At 37.1% G+C, this 9,035-nt stretch overlaps 1 pseudogene; it reads left to right on the top strand.

Annotated features, from left to right (window-relative positions):
• Nucleotides 1-1,836: 1,836 nt before the first annotated feature.
• Nucleotides 1,837-3,046, top strand: LOC105733666 (large ribosomal subunit protein uL3-like; annotated as a pseudogene).
• The last annotated feature ends 5,989 nt before the right edge of the window (nt 3,047-9,035 follow it).

Genomic DNA, 9,035 nt, shown 5'->3' with positions numbered 1-9,035 from the left:
ATATGAAAAAGAATTTTAAAAAGTCATTCCATTACAACAGCCACACATACAATTAAATATCTAGGAATTAACCAAAGAAGTGAAATATTTACATAATAAAATATGTAAAACGCTCATGAAAGAAATTTAAGGGAACACCAAAAAATGGAAAAATATCTCAAATTCATGGATTGGATTAATCAATATTGTGAAAATGTCCATACAACCCAAAGGAATCTACAGATTCAAAGCAATTTCCATCAAAATACCAATGACATTCTTCACAAATACAGAGAAACCCGTCCTAAAATTCATATGTAACCACAAGAGACATAGAATAGGCAAACCTATTCTAATTTAAAAGAAAAAATCTGGAGAAATCACATTACCTGACTTCAAATTATACTATCGAGTTGTAATAACCAAAGGAGTATGGTACCGGCATGAAAACAGACACATAGAGCAATGGGACAAAATAGAGAACCCACAAACAAATGCACAAATCTACAATTAACTCACTTTAGACAAAGGTGCCAAGAACATACACTAGGGAAAAGATAGCCTCTTCAATAAATGGTGCTTGGAAAACTAGATATCCATATAGAGAAAAATGAAACTAGATCAGATTCTTTCACCATATACAAAGATCACACCAAAATGAATAAAATACTTAAATCTAATACCTCAAATTATGAAGCTACTACAAGAAAACATTGGGAAAATTCTCCAGGAGATTGGTATGGGCAACAATTTATTGGGTGATATTCCATAAGCACAGGCAACACCATCTCACTCCAGTTAAAATTATGATCATTAAAAACTCAGGAGACAACAGATGCTGGAGAGGATGTGGAGAAACAGGAACACTTTTACACTGTTGGTGGGAGTATAAATTAGTTCAACCATTGTGGAAGACAGTGCTACGATTCCTCAAGGATCTAGAAATAGAAATACCATTTGACCCAGCAATCTCATTACTGAGTATATACCCAAATGATTATAAATCATTCAGTTTTAAAGACACATGCACGCATATGTTTATTGCAGCACTGTTTACAACAGCAAAGACTTGGAACCAATCCAAGTACCCATCAAAGGTAGACTGGATAAAGAAAGTGTGGCACATTTACACGATGGAATACTATGTAGCCAGAAAAAAGGATGAGTTTATGTCCTTTACAGGGACATGGATGAAGCTGGAAACCAGTCTCAGCAAACTAACACAGGAACAGAAAACCAAACACCACATGTTCTCACTCATAAGTGGGTGTTGAACAATAAGAACACATGGACGTAGGGAGGGGAACATCACACACTGGGCCTGTCAGGGGGTGAATGGGGTAGGGAAGGGATAGTCAGGGGTGAGGGGTTTGGGGAGGGATAACATTAGGAGAAATACCTAATGTAGATGATGGGAGGATGGATGTAGGAAATCATCATGGCATGTGTATACCTATGTAACAAACCTGCATGATCTGCACATGTACCCCAGAACTTCAAATATAACTTAAAAAAAAGAAAATAAATAAATAAACTGATAGGACTGAGTATACAATGTTTCATGATATTAGATAGCGACACTAATCAAGTCTGTGACATTGTTCAAGAGTTATGCATAGGCATCAATGAAGTAGAACAGGGAACCTAGAAAGAGATGAACACATATACCCAACTAATTTTTTACAATGTATAAAGCAATTCAATAGAGAAAAAATGGTCTTTTCAACATGTTTTCTTGGAACAATTGAACATATATAGGCAAAAAATATATAGCTCCTCCCTTAAGTCTCACATCTTATACAAAAATTACCTCAAAACAGACAAGAAACTTAAATGTAAATCATAAAACTATAAAGCATGATATCTCACAGAAAGTTCTCCACTCCCAGAGAAGGGTCCCTCGGTTTCCTGCCTCGAAAGCATAGCAGCAGGCATTGTGGGAAGGCAAATAGCTTCCCTAAGAACAACCTTTCCAAGCCAGACTACCTCCCAGACTTCCTGGAATACAAGGCTGGCATGATCCACATCTTTCGGGGAAGTCAATAGGCCAGAATCCAAGGTGAACATGAAGGAGGTGGTAGAGGCTGTGGCCGTTGTGGAGACACCACCCATGGTGGTTGTGAACATTGTGGGCTATGTGGAAACTTGTTGAGGCCTCTGGACCTTCAAGACCATCTTTGCTGAACACATCAGCAATAAGTGCAAAAGGCATTTCTATAAGAACTGGCATAAATCTAAGAAGAAGGCCTTTACCAAGTACTGCAAGAAATTGCAGGATGAGGATGGCAAGAAGCAGCTGGAGAAGGACTTTAGCAGCATGAAGAAGTACTGCCAAGTCATTTGCATCATTGCCCACACCTAGATGTGCCTTTTTCCTCTGCACCAGATGACCCACCTGATGGAGATCTCGGTGAATCGAGGCACCATGGTCAAGAAGCTAGACTGGGCCCAGAAGAGGTTGGAGCAGCAGGTACCTGTGAACCAAGCATTTGGGCAGGATGAAATAATCAAAGTCATCAGGGCGACCAAGGGCAAAGGCTACAAAGGGGTCTCCAGTCATTGGCACACCAAGAAGCTGCCCCACAAGACCCACCAAGGCCTGTGCAAGGTGGCCTGTATTGGGGCATGGCATCCTGCCCATGTGACCTTCTCTGTGGCATGCACTGGCCAGAAAGGCTATCATCATGGCACTGAGATAAATAAGATCTATAAGATCAGCTAGGGCTACCTTATCAAGGATGGCAAACCGATCAAGAATAATGCCTCCATTGACTATGGCCTGTCTGACAAGAGCATCAACCCTCTGGGTGGCTTTGTCCACTATGGCGAAGTGACCGATGATTCTGTCATGCTGAAAGGCTGTGTGGTGGGAACCAAGAAGCGAGTGCTCACTCTCCACAAGTCCTTGCTGGTGCAGACCAAATGGCAGGCTCTGGAGAAGATTTACCTTAAGTTCATTAATACCACCTCCAAGTTTGGCCATGGCCACTTCCAGACCATGGAGGAGAAGAAAGCATTCATGGGACCACTCAAGAAAGACTGAATTGCAAAGGAAGAAGGAGCTTAATGCCAGGAACAGATTTTGTAGCTGGTGGGGCATCAATAAAAATTATTTTTCATTGAAAAAAATAAATAAATACAAATAAAACATTTCTGTGAGAAATCTAGAAAGGTCTAAGTAAGAGGAGTGATATACAGCGATCACAGATTATAAAACAATATATTAAGATATCAACTCTTCTGATATAAATCGATACATTCTCAGTCAAAATTCCATCAGGCAGTTTTATTTTCATAAATGTTATCAAGCTAATTATAAATTTTATATAGAAAAATCAAAGAACTTGGAATTATGCAAATAACTTTAAGAAAAACAAAATTCAAGTTATTTTACTATTTAAGTCCAAGACTTACAAGTTTATGATTATCAAGTCCATGTGGCATTGATAAAAGGACAGACATACAGATTTACAGAACAAAAGATAGAATCCAGGAATAGACACAGATCTATATGCTCAGTTGATTTCTTTGACAAATTGCCAATATAATTCACTGGGACAGGATAGTCTTTTGAAAAATGTTACTGGGAAATGCATGCATCTCTATTTATAATTGAACCTTGAACCATACATCAAACCACATGCAAAAATTAACCAAAAATATATCAAAACATAAATGTAAACCTACAAAACTTCTAAAAGCAAACCTAGGGAAAAATATTCCTGAATTTTGACTATCCAAAGATATAACGACTATGCAAGAATACAAACCACGAAAGAAAAAAACGATAAATAAGTCATAATTAAAATTGAACACTGCAGTTCTTAAAAACACAATTTACAAACATTAAAATGTAAGCCACAGACAAGAAGAAAATATTCGCCAAATACATATCTGATAAAAGACCTATACACAGAATTTAAAAAGAAAACTACAACTCAACATTGTACATGTTAGTCTCTTTGTATTGCAATAAAAGGAAGGCCTGAAGCTGGGTAATTTACAAAGAAAAGGGGCTTATTTGGCTCATAGTTTTGCAGGCTGTACAAGAAACATGGCACCAATATGTGCTTCTGGTGAGGGCTTCAGGAAGCTTATAATCACAGTGAAAGGTGAAGGGGAGCCAGCATGTCACATGGTGAGAGAGGGAGCAACAGAGAGGGGAGAGGCACCACACTCTTTGAAATGACCAGATCTTGTGTGAACACAGAGCGAGAACTCACTCATTAACACAAAGGAAGGCACCAAGCCATTCCTGAGAGATATGCCCCTGTGACTCCTACTAGGCCCCATCTTCAACATTAGAGGTCATATTTTAACATGAGATTCGTAAAGGACAAAACATCCAAACCATATCACTGTAGTAATAAGACAAACAACGAAATTTATAGAGGAAAGATTTGAACAGACACTTCATCAAAGAGATACAGATTACAAATAAGCACATGAAAAGATGATCAACACCATTAGCCATTAGGAAAATGTAAATTAAAACCACAAGAAGATACCATTACATACCTACTATAATATAAAAATATCTAGATTTTTTAATGCAAATACAAGAAGGAAGAACAAATTTAACTTCCATGTATTGCTGGTGGAAATGCAAATTATACAAATATTTAAAAAAAGATTTTGGCACTTTCTTCTAAAATTGAACATACACTTATCATATGACCCAGCCGGTTGAATACTAGTAATTTATCCAAGAAAAATAAAAAGATGTGCCCACACAAAGAACTTCACACAAGTGTTCATAACAGCTTTATTAATAATAGCCAAAAACTGGAAAGAATCCAAATGTTCATCAAATGGTGAATGGCTAAACAAATTGTAGTAGACTTACACAATGAAAATTATTTAGCAATAAAAACAGATGATTTGGGAGGCCGAGGCAGATGGATCACGAGGTCAGGAGATCAAGACCATCCTGGCTAACATGGTGAAATCCCGTGTCTACTAAAATTACAAAAAAAAAAAAAAAATTAGCCGACAGTGGTGGTGGGCACCTGTAGTCCCAGCTACTCGGGGGACTGAGGCCAGAGTCACTTGAACCCGGGAGGCAGAAGTTGCAGTGAGCTAAGCAACAGAACTAGACTCCTCAAAAAAAAAAAAAAAAAAAAAAAAAAAAAGAGATGAATGGGCCAGGCATGGTGGTTCACACCTGTAATTCCAGCACTTGGGCAGGCCAAGGCGGTCAGATCACGAGGTCAGGAGTTTGAGACCAGCCTGGCCAACATGATGAAACCCTGTCGCTACTAAAATATACAAAAATTAGCCAGGTGTGGTGGTGCATGCCTGTAGTCCCAGCTACTCAGGAAGCTGAGGCAGGCAAATCACTTGAACCTGGGAGACGGAAGTTTCAATGAGCCGAGATCGCACTACTGCACTACAGCCTGGGCAACAGAGTGAGACTCCATTTCAAAAAAAAAAAAGAGAGAGAGAGAGATAAATGACTGATACACACAACAACATAGAATATCAAAAGCCCTATTTTTAGGGTAAGAAATCGGACACAAATTGCATATATATGATTTCATTTATATGACATTCTTGAAAAGATAAAATTATAGAGACAGATGTCAGATCAGTGCCAGAAACTGGGAGTGGGACTCCTGATTTTATTCAAAATAAAAGCCAGTGCCTTCCAATATGACATTCTCATCATCTCTCTGACCTTATTTCCTACTCCTCTCTCATTCACTTCCCCTGAGCCCCACTGGCCTCTTGACTATTTATAAAACACACTAGGCAGACTGCCATTTTAGGGCTTTTGCACTGGGTATTTTCTTTACCTTGAACATTTCTATCTGAATACCTGGTAGGCTTACTCCTTTTGTAGCCTCAATTCTTTATTCAAATCACACCTACTGAAGAAAGCCCACCATGACACTCCTATTTAATAATGATTCCTCCTTTCCACACACACCAGACACCTATCTTCTTCTAACATATTAAATAACTTACTCATTTTATTTTTGTTTGCCTTCTCCATTAGAATATGAGCACTATAAGAGCAGATATTTTTGTCTGATTTGTCTATTGGTTTATTTCAATCAAATAGAACAGTGGGAGCTTGAGGCATAGTCGGCCGCAATATTTATTAAATGAATAAATGCTTCATAAATGTATCTGAACAATTATATTAACTGTAAGATTAAATTTGCTTTCCTCTCTTTTCATGGCCTTTAATTTTTATATTTTTATCATAATTTGGTTATTATCCTATTGAGATGGGATAATAAAAATGTGTAACATATATGGCTGTTGGTAATTAAACATATGTTTCTAAAGAAATATTTAGAAATACATCTTTCTATAGAGAGAGAAATTGTGTGTGTGTGTGTGTTTGTGTGTGTGTGTGTCTGCGTGTAGAGAAACTCAAATAGCTTCAATAGAAAAAGTCTAGGACTGAAGTAATAACATGGAGTGAAAATGGTAAATTTTACCTTTGGCTTAATCTATCTCTTGATTCACCTCATGCAAGCTGTCTTGACTATTCTAATAATCCCATGCACACTCACACTGATTATACTCTTGCTCCTCCATATCTCTTCATCATTCTATTTCTAGTTTGATAGCTTAAATTGTCTATTTCAGTGATGATCAGACACTGAATGATGATCAGAGTCATTGAAGAAGCCTTAAAAAATACAGATGCCTATTCATTCCAAACCTACTGAGTAATGATCATTAGTAATAGAAACCTGGTATCTGTATTTTCGAGTAGCTTATCTGCATGATTTGGATGATCATCCAAACTTAAGGCAAACTTAAGTCTAAATGGTCTAAATGGTCCCTGTCTAAAATGTCTAAATGGTTCCTGACATGACTCTACAACTAGATTCCAAGTGCCTACGTTTTGTAATAAGTTTTCCTGGGTCTACCAGAAGACTGATAGGATAATAGGAACTTTAAAAAATGGATGCTTGATGGTCAGGACTAGTTAATATTGTCCATGTCATCTTATTTTATGGCAAGGATAAATCATTCCATTTTTATTGGCATAACTCAGTTTTCATGACCATTCATAGTATTTCATGGCCTGCTACAGGGCTCTGTACTTGAAACTCCATCCTCTAAACTGTCCTAGTCAAATTTTTTAAGTGATTACATGAGGTTTTAGTTTACACACTGATGAAACTTGCAGATGATCCAGAGATAGATAGAATTCTGTCATACATTGAATGACATAAGAGATTCAAAAATTCCCTGAACATGTTGAAATGTTCACCCCAAACCAAAATGTTTAATTCGACAGAGACTGATGTAGTTATAACATCATATGCCATTCCACTTTTAGGAATCACTCCTCAAAATATGAGATTAGGCAAAGTTTTATGTTTAAAAATTTGTATTCCATTATATTTTAAATAGGCAAATAATTGTAATTCTAATTTTTAAACAACAGATTTAAGTAGTGCTAAAGGCACAAAGGAATGATTAAACATCATACACAAATATTCCACATAGAAATAACTAATCTTCACATGATGATGTGTTGCCTTTCATTTTTATTACTATAAATATTTTTTCTTATAAAATTATAATCACAGGTACACAATATCCTATTTTTCTCTAACAGCATTAATACTTAGCATTTGCTCATTATGTTATATATACAACCATTAAAACATGCTTTGAAGACTCATGTTATATCCTATAGTTTTATTTTCACATTCTTCTAGTGCAAAGCATTTATATTGGGCAATGAACACTTTTATACATACACATATGGTGATATCTCTATTATCTTATGACATATCCTTAGAGGAGAGATTATTACGTTAAAAGAAGTGTTCTTATTTGAGACATTTGACACCTACTACAAAATAAAACCTCAGAGGATATAAAGTTTATGTACAATAAAAATTATTTGATTTTTGTATTAAGACTGCTTTTATATTTACTAGTAAGAAAGAACATTTTATAATATGCCTGTTAGAAAACTACTGTTTTGCAAATTATTTCTTCATATTTCTTATATATCAGTAGAATTTAATTTTTTTCAATTATTATCTGTATGGTTGTTTTATATATTATGAAGATCAACAATTACTTAAAATATTTTTTTACAAAATGCCAAATAACATTTTTTGTTTGTTTGTTTATAGAAAGTGATTTATTTAGAGAGAGAGAGAGAAACTGGAGGAGAGAGAAACAGCTAACTCTCACACTGAGTGAGAGAATCCAGAAAGATGGAATTCAGGAGAGGAAAGCAGCTTCCACACTGAGTGGAAGGGAATAGAGAGAGATGGAGTTTAGGAGGGGAAGACAAGCTTCCAGGAGAGAATGTGGAGGGGACTCCAGAGGGGAAATCCAGGAGAGAGAAAGATGGCTTCCACGAGAGTGTTCATGGAAGGGACCCAAACATGGAGTCCAAAGGGGTGTGGAAGAAGGGGACTTTTGACCTGGGAGGAACTCCCGCCTTCTCTAAGATCCCAGGCCAATGAAAGGAGTTCCTTAGAACTTCCACTGGGGTGACTGACTCTAAGGTTCTTCCCGTTCCGGCAAAATTTAAACATAAACCGTTAAATCTCCTGGATGGAGAGAGATGGGAGCGGGGCATAGCGCTGGGAAATTCTTGTCCTTAAAACTACGCCCCCTTGTGGACCCGGAAAGAGAACACCTTCCCTCATTCCCCCGCTTTGAACAGGAAAGCCCAACTTCTGTTGGAACATGGGCCTCAATCCTCTTTAACTACTTCCTGCTGAAATGGGGCATAGAAGGGGCCCTGCAGTTGTGGTTTCCTCCAGAGGGGAGCCTTTCAGGGGTGCAGGTTGGTCCTAAGGTCCATGATAGAGCCCACAAGCCAAGGATATCCTGGGTTCTAGCAGTACCAAATAACATTTTCATATATACGTTTTTTGAAATTCAGAATGTCTTTTATGTAATCAAATGTATTGATACTCACTTTGTTCTTTCTTATGTGATTACAAATTCTTTCCCATTAGACCTAAATTTACCTACATGTTCTTCCAGATGTCATTAGCTTTTCTTATTATAGATGCTCCTTGGCTTACAATGGGATTATACCCTGATACACCTGTTATAAT

Source organism: Aotus nancymaae, unplaced genomic scaffold, assembly GCF_030222135.1.
Source record: "Aotus nancymaae isolate 86718 unplaced genomic scaffold, 86718_ANA_hifiasm-v0.15.2.pri h1tg000004l, whole genome shotgun sequence".
NCBI classification, from domain to species: domain Eukaryota; kingdom Metazoa; phylum Chordata; class Mammalia; order Primates; family Aotidae; genus Aotus; species Aotus nancymaae.
This window is presented reverse-complemented; position numbering and strand designations above follow the sequence as displayed.